Source organism: Triticum urartu, chromosome 5A (assembly GCF_056163025.1).
Source record: "Triticum urartu cultivar PI428250 chromosome 5A, HENAU_Tu73, whole genome shotgun sequence".
NCBI classification, from domain to species: domain Eukaryota; kingdom Viridiplantae; phylum Streptophyta; class Magnoliopsida; order Poales; family Poaceae; genus Triticum; species Triticum urartu.
The window spans coordinates 338,735,756-338,744,868 of record NC_141877.1 but is presented as its reverse complement, the minus strand read 5'-3'; the positions used below and the strand labels follow the sequence as shown (position 1 = coordinate 338,744,868).

General features: G+C 50.3%; 1 long non-coding RNA gene across 1 annotated transcript; it reads left to right on the top strand.

The window, feature by feature from the left end:
* Window positions 1–1,703: 1,703 nt before the first annotated feature.
* Window positions 1,704–5,500, top strand: LOC147971306 (uncharacterized). The gene is made up of 3 exons (XR_015604625.1): window positions 1,704–2,529; window positions 3,574–3,648; window positions 5,213–5,500. It is a non-coding gene; the product is annotated as an uncharacterized LOC147971306 (long non-coding RNA).
* The last annotated feature ends 3,613 nt before the right edge of the window (window positions 5,501–9,113 follow it).

Here is a 9,113-nt window from a genome sequence, read left to right as displayed (position 1 = left end):
TCGAATATAGGTTTTCGTGTACGTAGTTGGCATTTTCATAACTTCTTTGGCATGTTGCAGTCACTTGTTTCACTTTTTATTAACTGTCAAATTGTAATTGCTTCACTAGGTCTGCGTCTAAAAAGAAAAATAGAGCTATAAATAAAGGAATATATTTGTGCAAGTAGACGGCCAATCGGTGTCTTACCTGGAAGTTTCTCAAGATGGGTCTAGCATATGTCGTGCTCGCTGTCGATGGTTGGTATGAACAAATCGATGAGAGGGTGAGATCTCGCGCTGTCAGCACTCACTTTGGCCTCAAAGTGCTCGATTAGCTCCTGATCTGTGGGATCAAACTTGACGCCAGCCGGCAGCACCGGCCAATCCTTCTTGGAGTTGCATCGGTTAATTCCAGTTATATGGTACTCAATGTATGATCAATCGACTATTTTAAGTGAATGATGGAAGATTTCCACAGATAAGTTGTAGTACTCCAAATCTGAAGTCCACAATACCCGAACACGCAACCGGGATTCTTGTGTCACCTCACGCGCAGCATGTTGTCACGTCAATTCAATGTGCGGACATGATGAATAATTTGACAGACGTATACTAGTACTGCTACTGTACTACTTACTAGTCGTATTTAGTGTCACATTTTAACCATAGGTTTAACTAACAAAATGTCAATGCATGTCACCGAAAGTTATTCCATTGGAAACTATGTTCAAATACGAATAAAACGATGTATTTTTTTGTGACATGCATTAACATTTAGTTAGTGAAATTTATGGTCAAAATTTGACACAAATTAACGAAGGGGCCCAGTAAACCAGGAGGGAGGTAGTAATACGAGTAGCGCAATATACGGTATAGAGGACTAGTACAAATTTAGATATGGGGTAAGAAGTTACAAGGCTGTGCGACAAACTTTGTAGGGTACATGAGTAATACAAAATATAATTCCCATTGGACAACACTTTTACCAAAAAGTACACACTTGAAGCCTAATGTGTGTGTGTGTATGGCTTCTTCACAGCATCTCTATCATCATTATTAGTACATCCTACGCAGGTGAGTTAGGATGCACTTGATCCCAGAAAGGTATCTATCCTTCAAACCAGATGAGTGCTTCAAACTAACAACAGTACATAATATCCAACAAAAGAGGCAGTGTCAAAACCGGCGGATCTCGGGTAGGGGGTCCCGAACTATGCGTATAAGACGGATGGTAACAGGAGGCGGGAGACACGATGTTTACCCAGGTTCGGGCCCTCTTGATGGAGGTAATACCCTACGTCCTACTTGATTGATCTTGATGATATGAGTATTACAAGAGTCGATCTATGTAACACCCCGATAATCATGCTACAGTAAACTCCTGCTAATGACTGCCAAGTCATCACAATTATTTTGCTAATCATCACTTTGTTCCAAATCAAATTCATATCCATATTCAAATTGCATGTCAAATTATTTTCTTCAAAAATAAAACCAAAATGTTGGTTGAGTTGCAAATATTCACTATGAAATTATCATGTAGAAACCAACATCATTTGACTCATAGATAAATTCCTAGGATTTAATAAATGGTCTAACAACATTAAAATAAGCCATTTTGTTTTTAAACAATTGGTCTAACTTTTCCGAATGCCTGGAACTTTTTGTGCAGCCTTAGGATAACACTGGGTATTTATGTGCCAAGCTTCATCTACATCTAAAATCATTTGCTACTAAAAGTAAATGCCAACTAAATAAATAATGTATAAAAAAAGGAAAGAGCTAGGCAGACTGGGCTCTAGTCCACAGTGGACAGCCCAGCCCACCTCACCTCATCTCCCTTCTCGCTACAGGAGCAGAGGGGAATCGTGGCGTCCATTGCCGGCGATGGCCATGCGTGGCGGCCATCCACGCCCACCTGGCCGCCTACAAAACCACCCCCGCGACCCTCTCGGCCGAACCCTAGCGCCACCCCACTTCCCCTCCCCTCGCGCCGCTTCGCTCTCTCCCGAACACAACCGCCGCCGTGCGCCGCTCGACCCCGCGGCCACCGGCGCCCCTACGCCCGGGAGACTTGTCTGGGAGGTGCGCCGGCCACCGCTTCTTCTTCCTCGACTATTGGTTGAAGCCGGGGCGATCTACATCAAAGGAATCGGGCCATTCTTCGTCCTCGGCCACGGGTTCTTCTCCGGCGAACTCCGGCGCCACCCCGGGCTGCACCAGAGCGTCCAGGAGCTCCCTCTTCCTCGCCTACGTCGACTACTTCGCCCAGTTTGAGCTCAGCGCCGCCGCAACGCCCCGTTCGAGGTCGTCTTCAACCTCTGGACCCGACGCCGTGCGTCGTCGTTTCCGGCGCCGTTGACCCTCCCCGAGCCACGTGAAGACGACAAGGAGCTCTGCCCGCCTCATCTTCGTCAATCCCAAGCAGCAACTCAAGCGGGGGAGCGCTGCATCGCCGCCATCGAGGCATCTTCTCCGCGGACGGCCGCCGTCGATTACGTCGCTGTCGAGCTGTCCCCGGCCTCCCCGAGCGCGTCACCGAGCTCCGTGGTGAGCTGCGCTTCCTGCCTCCTAGTTTCCCTTTGGTTCGGTCGCCGTTTGTCGACTCCGGTAGCTCGCCGTGGCCGTGTCGGCACGCCCTCTGTCCGCAGCACGAGCCACCGGCTGCGCCCGCCTATGCGTACTGCACTCCCACGCGCGCGCGAAGCCGCGGCCCCACTTGCCCCCGTGCTTGCTGCTGTGACTCTCTGCTGCTGCTCTTGCTGGTGCCGCTGCATAGCTGCTGCTGCTTGATACTTGTTGTTGCTGCTGCATACGTGCACTGCTTGCTGATGCTGCCCGCGAATGCATGCTCTTGCCGCTACTGGCCGTGGCCGCCATGCACACCCATGCATGCGTGCCCAAAAACCAACGTGCATGCGTGCCCAAGTACACCAATGGTAGGATTGGGCCATGGCCGATGGAGCTACCCCCTGTTTAGACTAGATGATAACTAGTGTTTAGATTATCTATGTACAGCTGACATGTTGGTCCCCTAGAGATTAAAGTAAATAGCCAAAATAAATTTAGCTACTGTCCATGACAGCCGGGTCCCGCTGACACTGTTCACTTTGACCGGTCAACTTCGATTGGCCTGTTGACTGGGTCAACTGAGACCCCCTGGACCCACAGGCCAGGCTGTGTACACTTCTGTGTACACAGTGCTGTGTGCACTTAGCAATTTTGCATTTATTTTTCGAATTAATAATAATTTCAGAATATTGTTAAAACTTTGAAAAATCATATAAATTAATTCGTAGCTCGGATGGAAAGGTTTTATACATGAAAGTTGCTCAGAAAAGCGAGACGAATCCGGATACACTCTCCGTTCATCTGTCACACGTCCCTAGCATAGTGAACGTGCAACCTTCCCCTTCCGTTTTGTCTATCCGAAAATGTCAATCTTCGGGAAAACATTCTCGATTGATTTTCCCCTTCATCTATATCATGGAGCACTTCGTTAGGTCGCCCCTAGTTCTGCTTTCGTCATGTCATGCTTTATGATGCTTTCTTTGTTGTATATTTATTGTTTCTTTCCCCTCTTGTCTCCGGTAGACCCCGAGGCCGATGTTGCCCCTGTGATCGACTACGTCGACGACGACCCTTCTTCCCTTTCAGCGGAGCTTCCAGGCAAGCCCCCCCTTGATCATCCCGAGATCGCCCATTCCATTCTCTCATGCTTGCATTAGATTTTGCTACTGGTATTGTTTGCTCCTATTCTGATGCATAGCCTGCTTTTGTAACCTGCTCATTGTACCTTACCTGTTTATCCTAAACTGCTTAGTATAGGTTGGTTAGAGATCCATCAGTGACCCCCACCTTGTCCAAGTTGCCTCGCTTTATGTTCGATGACTCGATCAACGTGATCGACGTCCAGGCCCCGACACCGCACATCACCCCTCCTAGTTGTACGACTCTGCAGAGTTACCATCGAGTGCCGAGGGTGGAACCTCTTACATCACTCCTGATGAGATCTCTGTAGTGTAGCTATCCGGTCGTGGTCATCGAGGGTGATTTCCTCCTTAACCACTTTCGATATGGCTCTGTCGTGCAACCCCTCAAGTGTGAACCTTGAGGGTGGATCCTCTTACGTTCATCTTGATGATTATATCGAGGGGAATTCACCGGAGGTGATTCCTCGGGTTTTCCCCTTGGTGTTAGACACACAGTTACTATGTTACTAAAGACGGGTCGGCCCTGAGGGGCACCCGCGCGAGCTTAATTGCGAGTGATGTGGAGACAGGTTGACCTGGAAGGTGCCCGCGAGATACTTACGAGGCGTGGCCGGGCATTCTTAGCCCTTGTCGCAAGTATTCAAGACGGGGCGACGGGGTCACATTGATCGTGAGTCTCTGCTCGTTACCGCGCGTTCCTAATCCACTATGATTTGGATATTTGATTCGAGGGGCCTCTGGCCTGATAGCAATAACCATCACGTGGGCATAGTATGGGCGTTCTGCGTCGTATACATCAGCCGAAGCTTAATAGACGTCAGCGACTGAGCGGCGCGCGTCGGGTTGGACTGGAAAGCACCTATCTAGGTCTGCTCACCGGCCGCGTACGCAATGTGCAGGAGTTCCCGGGAAGATGGCCCATGACCCCTGGGGGCATAGGTTTAGTCCGGCGTGCTGGCCTCTCTATTAAGCCTAGGTCGGGTTGCAGCGTATTGTTGGGCCGAGGCCGGGCATGACCCAGGAAAGTGTGTCCGGCCGGAGTTAATCGAGCATGGTGGGTAAGTTGGTGCACCCCTGCAGGGAAGAAAACATCTATCCATAGCCTGTCCTACGGTAACGGACACTTGGAGTTGTATCCCGATCGATACAACTAGAACTGGATGGTGATGAGAATTGGATTGTGATGATAACTGGATAGTATGGCTGGGATTGCTTTCTCGCAGGGAGTCGAGAAAGGATCTCTGGCCGAGGTTGATAACACTACTACTACTTTACTTTATGCTACTATACTCCCTCCTGTTGCTGCAAGATGGTGGTTTCCAGAAGATGCTAGTCTTTGATAGGACTAGGCCTTCTCTCTATTCTGGCATTTCTGCAGCCCAGTCCACATATACAACCCATTCCTTTGATACAGATCCATACTTAGTTTAGATCTGATGTAAGTCTTGCGAGTACTTTGGATGAGTACTCACGGTTGCTTTGCTATTTCTTTTTCCCCCATACCCGATTGTTGCAACCAGATGACGGATCCCAGGAGCCAGACGACGCCACTGATGACTACTACTACCCGGAGGATGCCTACTACTATGTGAAGACCGCTGACGACTTGGAGTAGTTAGGAGGCTCCCAGGCAGGAGGCCTTGCCTTTTCGATCGTTGTTGCTTTTGTGCTAGCCTTCTTAAGGCAAACTTGTTTAACTCATGTCTGTACTCAGATAATGTTGCTTCCGCTGACTCTTTTATTTTCGAGCTTATGTATTCGAGCCCTCGAGGCCCCTGGCTTGTAATATAAAGCTTGTGTTTTTTTAATTTTTGTCTAGAGTTGTGTTGTGATATCTTCCCGTGAGTTCTTGATTTTGATCGTACACATTTGCATGTATGATTAGTGTACGATTGAATTGAGGGTGTCACAATCTACCACGAGATCATAGAGGCTAAACCCTAGAAGCTAGCCTATGGTATGATTGTCTTTTGTCCTATGGACTAAACCCTCCGTTTTATATAGACACCGGAGGGGGCTAGGGTTACACAGAGTCGGTTACAAGGGAGGATATCTACATATCCGTATTGCCAAGCTTGCCTTCCATGCCAAGGAAAGTCCCATCCGGACACAAGACGAAGTCTTCAATCTCGTATCTTCAGAGTCCAACAGTCCGGCTGTCCGGAGACCCCCTAATCCAGGACTCCCTCAGTAGCCCCTGAACCAGGCTTCAGTGACGATGAGTCCGGCGCGCAGATTTGTCTTCGGTATTGCAAGGCGGGTTCTTCTTCCGAATACTCCATAGAAGATTTTGAACACAAGAATAGTGTCCGGCTCTGCAAAATAAGTTCCACATACCACCATAGAGAGAATAATATTTCCATAAATCTAATCTGCTGACACGTTTAGCAACATGACATCATGCCATGGCCCGGTCTTTATTCGAACCGTTTTTCTCAACCAGCACTGCACATATCGCGAGGCGGTTTTCTTGACACGTCTTGTCAAAGCAGAGATCGTGTCCCCCTTATTATGGGATTCTCATCAATACAGACGTGGGTAACCCAATCGTGCCCGTTGGTATGACTCCTCGATTTTACGCAAGTCCCAAACGGCCACGAGGAGGACACTTGATATTCACCCTCTTTATAAAGAGGCCAAGGCCTGTCCTTTTTCCCTCTCGTACTCGATCGAATCCTTCCCCCGCCTCGAGTTCCAACACCCAAGGCTCAGGTCAGGCGCTTCGGACCTTCAACCATGTCCGGATCCAACCTTTAAGGTCAGTGGATGCCTTCCTCTATCACAGAGGAAGACATCAAGAAGCTAAGAGAGGCCAGGTATTTGACCCTCGAAATCTCACACAGGCTGCCTGCTCGAGGGTAGGTCATTCCCACTCCCGAACCCAGCGAGAGCATTGTATTCATCTCTCACTTCCTGCGAAGGCTAGGCCTCGCTCTGGATCCCTTCGTTAGGGGGCTCATGTTCTATTATGGGCTAGATTTCCACGACCTGGCCCTGGATTCCCTCCTTCACATCTCGCCGTTCATCGTCGTGTGTGAGGCCTTTCTCCGCATTACCCCACACTTCGTCCTGTGGCTCAAGACTTTCAATGTGAAGCCGAAGATGATCGAGGGGCGACACGCAGAGTGCGGAGGTGCCGTAATAAGCAAAAGTGCTGATGTTCCGTGGCCAGAGGGTTCCTTCCCAGAGGTGTCCGGTTTATGGCAACGGGAGTGGTTTTATATCACAGCTCCCCGAAGTACCAAGTGGGTAGCCGCCCCTGCCTTTCGCTCGGGCCCCCCACCACAACTGACGTCATGGATCAACAAGGGGCTGAACTGGGGGCCAGTAAATGATGTGCCGATATTGCAGAGTCACATCCGGGATCTCCTTGAGAGAGATGTCAGCCTGGTCATGGTAATGCAAGTCATGCTAGTTCGTCGAGTCCCGCCTTGCAAACGTCGACCCCTCCGTATGTGGGAATTCAACCCGAAAGGACAGCGAACTATTCAGCACTTCCTCGACATGACGTTCGAAGAGATGTAAAAATTGTTCTTCGGACCACAAATAAAGTGTCCGGACACCACCGAGGATGCGGGTCTGAGCTGTAACCGAGCAGATACCCAAGTAAGTAATCCCGTGGCCGAACACATTGTCCTTTTATTTATCATAACATCAATCTGAAAAGTCTCTCCTTGACCAGGACTGGGTAACAAAGGCGAAGATGATCAGGTGTTCGCCCCCCCTCCCCGAAGGCTCAGCAAATCCAGTACTAGCCAGAATGCTCGAGCCGGCGCCTTATCAGGCGCCCTCAGGGGAAGATAAAGGGGGGGAATAAAGTGGCCGAAAGCAGGCTTCACTCATTATTCATCCAAACTGGGGGAATTAGCGCCTCCGCGGAGGAGGATAACCAGGGAGAAGAATCTGAAATTCCCTCTCCCCAAGGAAGGAAGAGGACCACCTCTGAAGACCCGGAAATAAAGGTTTCCAAACGGGGGAAGAACTCTTCGCCAGAGGGTCCTGCCACGGAGGGTACTTTTGCCGCACAGTGCCCGCAAGGGGGTCAACCCTCTACCGAGCTGTAAGTAACCAAAAAGTACTTAATAGTAGAAATAGCCTACATTACTTCTGAAGACAATAATCGAAGCATATATCTTTCACTACAAAAAAAAAGACACATCCGTGACATTTTGGTCCGAACGAAATTTTTTTCTGTCATACATATGACACTTCTATGACGATAATTGTGACAAAACCTGGTATCATCATAGCTGTGGTGGGCTCCTACTTCTATGAAAAAAATCATGATAGAAAGTGGGATTTTCGTCCTGGGCGGACCGGAGACGCAGCTGCATGACATTCTTTGGGCCGCCCATGACGAAAAAAACCGTGGTAGAAGCGAGGGCGAGGAAAATTTCGGGGAGTTCCCGGTTACGGTGGGAGGTCGGGGGCCGAGCGATGCACATTTCTCTCGTACACGTACGCGCGTGTGTGCGAGGCGTTGGCTCTAACTGAACCCAAGCGAGGCATTGGGCTCTAACTGAACCCGAGCGATTGCACTGCACGCTACGCGTTACTGAACCCGAGCGATCGATCGATGGATGTTAACTGAACCCGATCAAGCGATTCCTTCGCTACTGCTGCTAACTGAAGCCGATTGATGCTGCCTCTGGGATGAACAGTGAGCGTTGCGGGGGGTTTGGATGAACAGTGAGCGGTGGCGTTGCCTCTGGATGAACATGACCCCGTGGTGTGGTGGAGGGCTAGATAAACAGTAGACGGTGGAGGGGTGCCCATGGAGGGGTGGATGAACATGACCCCGTGGTGTGGAGGGCTGGATGAATAGTAGACGGTGGAGGGGTGGTGAACAGGACCCCGTGGTGTGGAGGGCTGGATGAACAGTAGATAGTGGAGGGGTGCCCGTGGAGGGGTGGTTGAACAGGACCCCATGGTGTGGAGGGCTGGATGAATAGTAGACGGTGGAGGGGTGGTTGAACAGTAGCCGGTGGAGTAGCGCGCGGTGGAGGCTGGATGAACAAGAGCCCGTGGAGGCTGGATGAACAGGAGCCCGTGGAGGCTGGAGGAGGTCGACGATGGAGATGAACAGTATCCCGTGGAGTCCCGTTTTGCGGTACGCCACACCCCTCCCGATGAACAGGACCCCTGTTTCGACCGTAGCGCTCCAACACGAGTCCGTTTCGTCCGTTTTGCGGTACGCCACACCCCTCCCGATCAACAGGACCCCTGTTTCGACCGTAGGAGGTCTGTTTCCTCCGTTTTGCGGTACACCAAACCCCTCCCGATGAACAGGATCCCGTTTCGAACGTGGCCGGTCAAACACAAGGCCGTTTCCTCCGTTCTGCGGTACGCCAAGCCTCGTTTCCATCGCCTGTTCCGTCCAAGCCCTCCTGATGAACACGACGCATTCCGTTGCCTCCCCAT